Source organism: Cricetulus griseus, chromosome X (assembly GCF_003668045.3).
Source record: "Cricetulus griseus strain 17A/GY chromosome X, alternate assembly CriGri-PICRH-1.0, whole genome shotgun sequence".
NCBI lineage: Eukaryota > Metazoa > Chordata > Mammalia > Rodentia > Cricetidae > Cricetulus > Cricetulus griseus.
The window spans coordinates 31,603,034-31,612,116 of NC_048604.1; positions in this window are offsets into that span (position 1 = coordinate 31,603,034).

Here is a 9,083-nt window from a genome sequence, read left to right on the forward strand (position 1 = left end):
TTATCCTTTTAAGCCAGTGCTTATACAAGTTCCTGTCCAGCCTGATTCACTGTATAATAGGCATTCTTAAGGGGAATGTTACTCAGTGTATGTCTCTGAATAATACAAGGCCAATTAACAGATTCTTCCACCTTGGCAGCCCTAGATCTCCACATCTAGAATTCTAGATCTCCTTGAAAAAAATCTATCATGTTCTCTTCTGGCATCCTTTGCCTACTATCAGCTCTAGCTTTTTTTTAAATCACTTTTTTGATATTGCCTTTTTCCCTATCTTATAAGCACTTTAGATAGTTGCACTTGATGTCCATGTATGCCCACTTAATGATACTGAAATGAAACCGCTTCACTCATGAGCTAATGCTTCTCAAGTTTTCTTTTCAAAACAGCATTTTTCTGTGTAACAGTCCTGGCTATCCTGGCATTTGCCTGGCCTCGAACTCACAGAGATCCGCCTGCCTCTGCCTCCTGAATGCTGGGATTAAAGGTGTGCACCACCACCACTCAGCAGATGCTTTTCATTTTGTTAGCTTTTGCCTCCTCTTCTTTAGCTGTTAATGTTCTTAGACATGGTACAATGTGGCTAAACTCATGATAGGGGGTCACATTTACTAGAGCCTTTATTCTATGCTAAATGTTGAGTTAAATGAATTGTATGTTTTACATTTTGACAATAAAACTATACAATGAAGCACATACTCAATTGCCTCTATTTTCTGGGGAAAAAAGTAAAGTCTATTCAAGGATAATTAAACCAAGGTTATACAACTTTGTTTTTGTTTCTTTGTTAGTTTTGTTTTTCTAAATAGGGGTTCTCTGTGGCTTTGGAGGCTATCCTGGAACTAGCTCTTGTAGACCAGGCTGGTCGCGAACTCACAGAGATCCACCTGCATCTGCCCGCCTTCCCACCCCCGAGTGCTGGGATTAAAGGCATGTACTGCCCAGTGGTTATACAACTTGTTAGTGTGAAAACATATCTGATTCCAAACCCGATTTCCTAATTACAAAAGAACTTCTTGGAGGGCAGTGTAATCCCAACAAGAAGTCATTATTTGAGATTCTGGTTTGAATCTAGTTCACACATAGCTCTGTTAGATTAAGACAAGAAAAGTAATTCTTCTTTCTTTATTACACCTTTTAGAGGAAAGGATTGAGAGAATATTGTGATCTTTCACCAAGTTTGAGCATCAAATGTGATTGTCTTAGTCCATTTGGGATGCTATAATAAAATACCTTACATTGGATAATTTATAAATATTGTATATTGTAGTGATTTCAGTGAGAATGGCTCCGCTTAGGCTAATATATATGTTTGAATATTTTGTCCCCAGTAGTGGAACTGTTTAGGGAGGATTAGGATGTTTGAATTTATTCACGTAGGTGTGGCCTTGTTGGAGTGGGCAGGATTTATGGTTTCAAAAGCCATAGCCAGGTGAAGTCACGCTCTTTCTACCTGCTTCCTGGTGCCATAATGTTTGTTTTTAGCTACTGCTCTAGTGCTATGGGAGCCTGCTTGCCATCACACTATCCATCATGATGGTCATGAACCAACCCTCTGAACCTGTATGCAAGCCCTCAATTAAATGTTTCCTTTCATAAGCTGCCTTGGTCATGGTGTCTCTTGACAGCACTAGGACAGTAACTATGACACATATAGTTATTGCTAACAGTCCTAGGGACAGAAAACCCAAGATAGTAGTGCACCACATGCCAACTTGTTTTGATTGTGTTTTCTAACTGGGTGATAAAAGGGAGATGAGATGATCACTTGGGCTTCCTCCTTCTCCTCCTCCTCCTCTTCCTCCTCCTCCTTCTTCTTCTAGACAGGGTTTCTCTGTGTAACAGCTCTGGCTGCCCTGGAACTCTCTTTCCATGACAAGCTGGCCTTGAACTCATGGAGATCTGCCTGCTTCCACCCGCTGAAAGCTAAAAGTGTGGGCAACCATATCCTGACTTTCTTTTTAAATCAGGGTTTTACCATGTGAATCTGGCTCTCTGGCTCTTCTGTGACTTTATTGAACAGTCTGAACTTGAACTCAAAGAGATCTGCCATCCTCTGCCATTGCAAGTACTGGGCATAAAAGCATGCAATGTCACTCTTGACCACTTGTGCTTCTTTTATGAGTAAACTAATACTACTTATGAGGTATCTGCCCTCTTGATTGAATATAGTACTAATATTAGATTTCAATGTGTAAGTTTCAACAGGCCCAAACATTCAGAAAATAACAATAAATCTGCCCATTTTTAGAATGGTGTATATTAGGGACTTTGAGAAAACAGCTCTGTGTGTGTGTGTGTGTGTGTGTGTGTGTGTGTGTGTGTGTGTTAAAAGGAGGTTTATTAGATGGGCTTGTGGGATGTGTTCTGGGTCATCCAACATTAGCTGTCTCATGATAGAAAGGACAAGAATCCAATAGTTGTTTGGTCCACAAGGCTGTATGTCTCCTCAGTCCTTATATGCTGTAGTTCTGGAAGATTCCAGGGTCTTCAGGAATCTTGCAGAAGTTAGAATGTTGGTAAAGATATTCTGTACCAACAGAATAGATCAATTAACCAGGAAGAATGAGACAAAGCATACAAAAGCAAAATTTCTTTCTTCCACATCCTCCTATCTCAGCTGACAACAGAAAGTGCCACCCAGATTTAGGGTAGGTCCTCCTGAATAATCTGATTAAGAAAATCTTGCAGCCAGGCAGTGGTGGTACATACCTTTCATCCCAGTACTTGGAAGGCAGAGGCAGGAAGATCTCTGAGTTTGAGGCCAGCCTTGTCTACAAGTGAGTTCCAGTACAGTCGAGGCTACAACGAGAAACCCTGTCTTGAAAAACCAAAAGAAAAAATCTTGCACAGGAATACCCAACCCAGCCTCTTGAGTTTTTGATGGTTTTAGAAGCAGATAAGTTGAAAATTAAGATTATCCATCACACATAGCAAAGATGTAGCAGAAGCTACATAGAATAAGCTGTGAGCTGTTGATTCTATCTTACCCACATTCCTAGTATATGCCTGTTAAAGATGTCTTACGTGCATTTGATAATTCAGTAGCACTCTGGATCAAAAACCTCAGTGAACCCTGTTTTTTTTGCCCTCCAGTGTTCCCTATTCAAATTTGTGTAGCAAAGTTGTGGAACTATAGGCTGTTTATTCCTTCTGTCCATGAAATTTTGTCATGAGTTCTATCTGTTGCACAGCACACAGCTTGGTACCTGTGCTTGCCTTTTCTTTTCTAGTCTGGAAAGTTTTGTGCTAAGAGTTAGCACCCTGAGGCGCTCTTCCCTTTTCCAAACACATGATTAAGAATCACCAGGTTTATTCCTTAGGTGTTGAGAATTTCATATTTCTATGCAAACCCTTGCCAGTTATGTCTCTTAAGGCAACATTGAGAAACTGAAATATATATGATAGTCATATAATATGGAAACCAGCTGGAAGTTATTATTAGAAAATGAATAATATAATGTAAACAATTCTGTATACACAATAAATAAAAGTTTAGGTCAGGACCTATATGGGCAAGTGATTGTTACTTGCCCAGATGGGTGTTCTGTGCAAAGTGACTGAGGAGATGATGTTCAACATATATTCCTTCTTATACTTCTCTCAAACATAGTGAAATGACTATTTTTACATAACAGTTTTTTGATAACTTCATAAATGAGCACTATATCTATATCACTCCTAACCCAATCTTACTTTTCAACTCTTCTACTGTTGTCCTCCTTTCAAATTCATGTTCTTTTCTTTTTTGAGACAGGTTCTCACTGTGTAGCCCTGACTGGTCTGGTTGTAGACTGGGTTGGCCTCCAATTCATAGAGGTCTGCTTGCCTCTGCCTCCTGTGATAAAATGCATTCCCCACTATGCCTGGCACAGGTCACTGTTTTTAACAGGGTTCATATTCTTTTTGTATAGAACATGAAAATAATATTAGTTAGACACTCCTTGATATTATACATCTGGCAGATAGCAATAAAGTATCTCATTCCACACATGCTTTGCATAATCTCTAATGGCCTGGGGGCTATTATTATCAGCATCATCTCTATTTTTTCATTTTGATAATAGAGGCAAATAGTAGCTTTCTTATTATGATTATATGATAAATAGTAGATGTGGGCTTGAATTAAAACAGGTTGACTCCAGGCCCTTTCCCTACTCTGTAAAACTGCATCTTAGAAATATGGTTAGTTAGATACACTCTAATAGGACCTTTGTTGTGTTTGGTATAAGAAAATTACTGTATACTAAGAAGCTTCTAAACAAGAGAGATTTGTTATCCACAGTTTTGGAGTTCTCTATGCTCAAGGCTGACTCTCATATGTATTGCCTGGTGAGGGCCCACTTCTGGTACATAGGCACTTCTGGTGCCTTCTTTTGTTCCCACCTCATAAGCCAGAAGAGTGAATCTTCCATGAAACCAATAAGGTCACCAATCCCTTTCATGTCTATAGCACAGAGAGAGGGAAAAGGTATGGATTTGGTTTCGATATCATGCCCTCTCACAATAAGTCACTTACATCTCTTTTGGAGGAGGTCACTTATATTAAGTGAGGAGTGCTGGGAGTGGGATGGGGGATTTGGTGGAGGGCATGGGGGGATGGCAGGGAACTAGGCTTGGTATGTAAAATAATATTGTTTTTCATTTAAATAAAAAAGAAACATAATTCTATGTATCAGACTATAAGTAAAATGTAAGAAACTGCAAGGAGATATTGTGGAATAGTTAGATGAGCTTTAATAGAGATGTCTATTAAAGGATGCCTTAGCATTTCCTAGAGAATATCTAATGCCTAGAAGCATTGGTAATACATGTTTGACTTTTTATAGACCTCATTTACTATCTACAACAACCCAATTCTGTAGGACTTCCTTTTCTCTCTGACCTATTAGAAGAAGGAATTGAATTCTTGAGAGGACAGCTATTTTGTCTAAGGTCACAAGCACAGAAGCCTGAATTTAAACTCAGTCTGTTTTTAGAGCCTGATTATTTAAGTGGTCCAGATAACGCAGGAAATCTGGAGTCCAGTAGCTGATGCAAATCAAAGGTCAGAGCAGTGAGTCAGCAATCCCAAAGAAAGCACCTCCAAGACCAATTTAATGAAGTGTAACAGTATCACCTACACAAAAGACCAAGGTCAGAAAAGCCCCAAGGAACTGAAGGATCAGGATAAATCAGAGTAGACTGGAAAACACATTTGAAAATGATCATGGAAGACATTTTCATTTTCAATTGATGCTATCCCAACCAGAGAATTGTCCTGAGTATGCTATGTTAGAAACATCTATGATCATGTTTGTGTCCTTCTGTAATGTCAGAATTTATTGAATAAAAACAAATTGAGATGGTACTGCAGTTTTGTTGGCAGTGATTTGTTAAATAAGCCTGCCTCTTTTGTAGAGCTGGATAATAGCACCTGGAGTCCGTAAGGTTTGATAGGCCACAGAAGAGTCCAACAGAGGCCCGAGAAGCAGTGTACCCAAGAGATGAAGATAAAGCTAGAGGTATGGCTCAGGTCAGGTTGATCTCAAGGGGAATCTTCAGGGATGCCTTCAGTTAGCACAAAGACAGTGTACGGTATGATTTTACTGGAGTTTTGTCATAGGTTTGAGCCAAGCTTCAGTGTTGAGTTCAACTTTGGAGGCAATGTTCAAGAGTGGGACAGGGAGGGGTTTTAGAGATGTTGATGGATAGGAGATCCAGAGGGATAAATGGACAGATGGGCACTTGGCAATTTGAGTAGTCTGTATCAAAAGGGACCAAGTTGAGCTGAAACCCCTGAGACAGTAGGATTTCTCTGCCTACCAGTCTGACACAGACAGACACATAGACACATAGATACAATACACACACACACACACACACACACACACACACACACACACACACAGGGCAATCATATTGCAGGGCATTAAGAGACATGACTGTTGTAGTGTGGTATGTCCACTTGTTTATGTGGTGTGGAGGAAGTAGTTACACCTTTGTCTTTGTCTTTGGGTATTTTATAATTTCTTAAACCAGGTTTTCTTGATAAGATTTTAATATGCTCATTTGTTCCTGCAGCCCCAATTTAAACTGATAACCTAGTTTTAGGAATAAATCTTTTATCATTTCTCTTCTGTATACATGGTGCTGGACACATGGTGCTGTTCATGTATCTAACAAGAGGCAGAGTCATCCTCCATCTTTGAAATGGAAACAAAAGCTGCTTGTAGCACGAAGTCTCTATGGGTGGGCAGCAACATGCAGTGTGAAGAAAATCAGTGTTTTACACTTAGGTGAGGAAGGGCATATGGATGCTTCCTGCCAGCATGAAGTAGTCCTTAGCTAGCCTAGGGCCGGAAGGGAAAAATGTGAAGTAGGGATGTCTGAATGATGCACCACCATCAGAAAAAAAAATCATAAATATAAACAGTTACTAGCTAGACACCATTTAGAAAAAGGTAAAGTCAAGGACACCTACGGGTCCATAAAACACACCAGACTCCTTTTTACATTTCTCGTTAAGTCCCTTTCGATACATTCTTGGTAAGAATTTACCCTGCTCCTGCTCGGATGCTGGTTCCTCAAGTAGCCTGTTCAAAATTTATTCTATTAAAAAGTATTGAATTGTATAAATGGCCAAATAATATGCTATATGGATTATCAATAAAGTTTTATTTTAAAAGTTTACTCCTTTCATTCTTCCAAAATGTTCCTTTTTGTACTTTCTTCATTGGCCTCAGTTCAGTAAGTCTATCCCCTTATCCACAATTCAGTGACCTTTGGGGAGCGTTTGGAGAGGGCTCATGAGAAGATCAGTGATATTGAAAAAGTAAGCCCAGGCTGAATGTTTGCATGGAAAAGCTGCTTTGATTCCCTTGACTATGGAAAGTTGTTTTTGTGTCATGGCTTCTCCAAGAAGAGATTGTATTTTGCTTTTAAGATTCTCTGAATTTGTCTTATGAGTCTTCTAAAATAGCCTCAGAGTGATTTACTCCCACAGTAAGCTCAGTTGTGCTTTGTTGCTTACTTCTGGCCTTGGGGGTCTTGGCTCCATGCAGTGAAGAATAAGAGAAGCCAAAGCCAGTCAACTTTGTGTCTTCTCTATCTTTCTGTCTCTCTGTCTGCATTATTACATACATCCCTAAATGCATATATTGTACAAAACCTAGCAATTCAGGATAGACATTTAATATTTACCATTAAATATTTAATGTTTGTCTTTGTGATATTGGTACCTGAATTAGCAAGATAAAATACAGTATATGTGTCTGTCTTTCTCTGCAATTATTACAAACATTCCCTAAATGAATACATTGTATATAACCTGGTAATTTAGGATAGACATTTAATATTTACCATTAAATATTTAATATTTTTTGGTGATATTTGTTATAATTTAAAAAACATCAGGGAAGAATTCGCATCATACAACAGGGCTTATGTGGGAGGTTTATTGGAAGATGAGAGAGAAGGGTCAAAAAATGGGGACAGAGACTAGTTCCTCTGGGCAAGAGTGGCAGGAGAGAGGGGGTGTCAAGGGAAGGTAGTGAATGTGCACAGGAGGTATTCTTAGTGGCTGAAGCTGAGGGAGTATCCCATCAGGCCCCTTAGGGCAGGCCAGTACAGATGCCTGAATACTAACATTGGTAGCTGAAGTAGTACGATAAAATACAGCTTAAGGGTGGTAGAAAAAGTTATCTGTTAATCAGGTAGAAGAGAGGGAGGGAGAGAAGGACACAGATAACATTGTACCAGACAGAAAGAAGAATGTATTATGCAAGTTAGTCTGGAAAAATCACCCAAGTATATAGCTTCTTGGCCTCTGCATATTACTAAGTAAGGGAAGGAAAATTGAGAACATTAGCGATTATAGGTGGAAAGTAGAGTTCATGAATCAAAATTAGGAAGGATTTATGAGCTGCAGAATGAATTGCTTGTGAATTTTTCCTACCAAAATTTTAAAAATTGAGAAAAGCTATATTAAGAAATTGACATAAGTTAAATTTATTTTGTTTATATATTTTGCATTTTTTGAGACAGTGTTTTCTCTGTGTAGCCCTGGCTGTTCTGGAACTCTGTAATCCAGGGTGATTTTGAACTCACAGAGAGCCACATACCTCTGTGCTTCCTGAGCACTGCAATTAAAGGTGTGAGCTACCACTGCCAGACTTCGTATTTAAAAATTTAAGAAAGGGACATTTAGGCCTTATTTTCAACTTAAAGTAATAGAAGGAAAAGATAAGATTTTTTTCCAACAAATTATATTATTGATTATTTGAGAATTTCACATCATATACCCCATCACATTCATTTCTGTGTCCTTCCGGGTCTACCCCAGAAGAAGAAGAAGAAGAAGAAGAAGAAGAAGAAGAAGAAGAAGAAGAAGAAGAAGAAGAAGAAGAAGAAGAAGAAGAAGACAGTGAGTTCTCCAAGTAGGCTAAAAATGTTATTGGACCTTAAAAGAATGCCTTTCAGTTCTGCTGCTGTGCAAGCAAGATGTTTTTTAGTAGAAATGACCATGTGGTAATTTTGGAATGAAACAAGGAGCACTGGAGGAGTACATACACACCCACCCCCACATCCCCACACAGACCCATCCACGCCCCCCCACACACATTTGAGTATGCACATGAGTGAGGCACATGCATACATGCATGTAAATACTCTGGAAGGCTTATAACTCAATCACAAGAGTTATTTAGGTCAACTATGGAATTCAATAAATGTCTCAAATACCAATGGGGAGTTGATCACTATGGTGGTTTAAAGGAAAATGGCCCCCCAAAAGGGAGTTGCATTAATTTGAGGTGTGGTCTTAATGGAGGAAGTATGTCACTGTAGAGGCAGGCTTTGAGATCTCATATGCTCAAGCTATTCCCAGTGAGACAGTTCACTTCCTGTTGCCTTCCAGATGCAGGACTCTCAGCTACTTCTCCAGCACCATGTCTGCCTGCGTGCTATTATGTTCCACTGCATGATAATGGACTAAACCTCTGAAAATGTGAGCTACTCCATTAAATGTTTTCCTTTATAAGGTTTTTTGTGGTCATCATATCTCTTCACAGTAATAGAAACCCTAAGACAATTACTAAGCAAGTTTC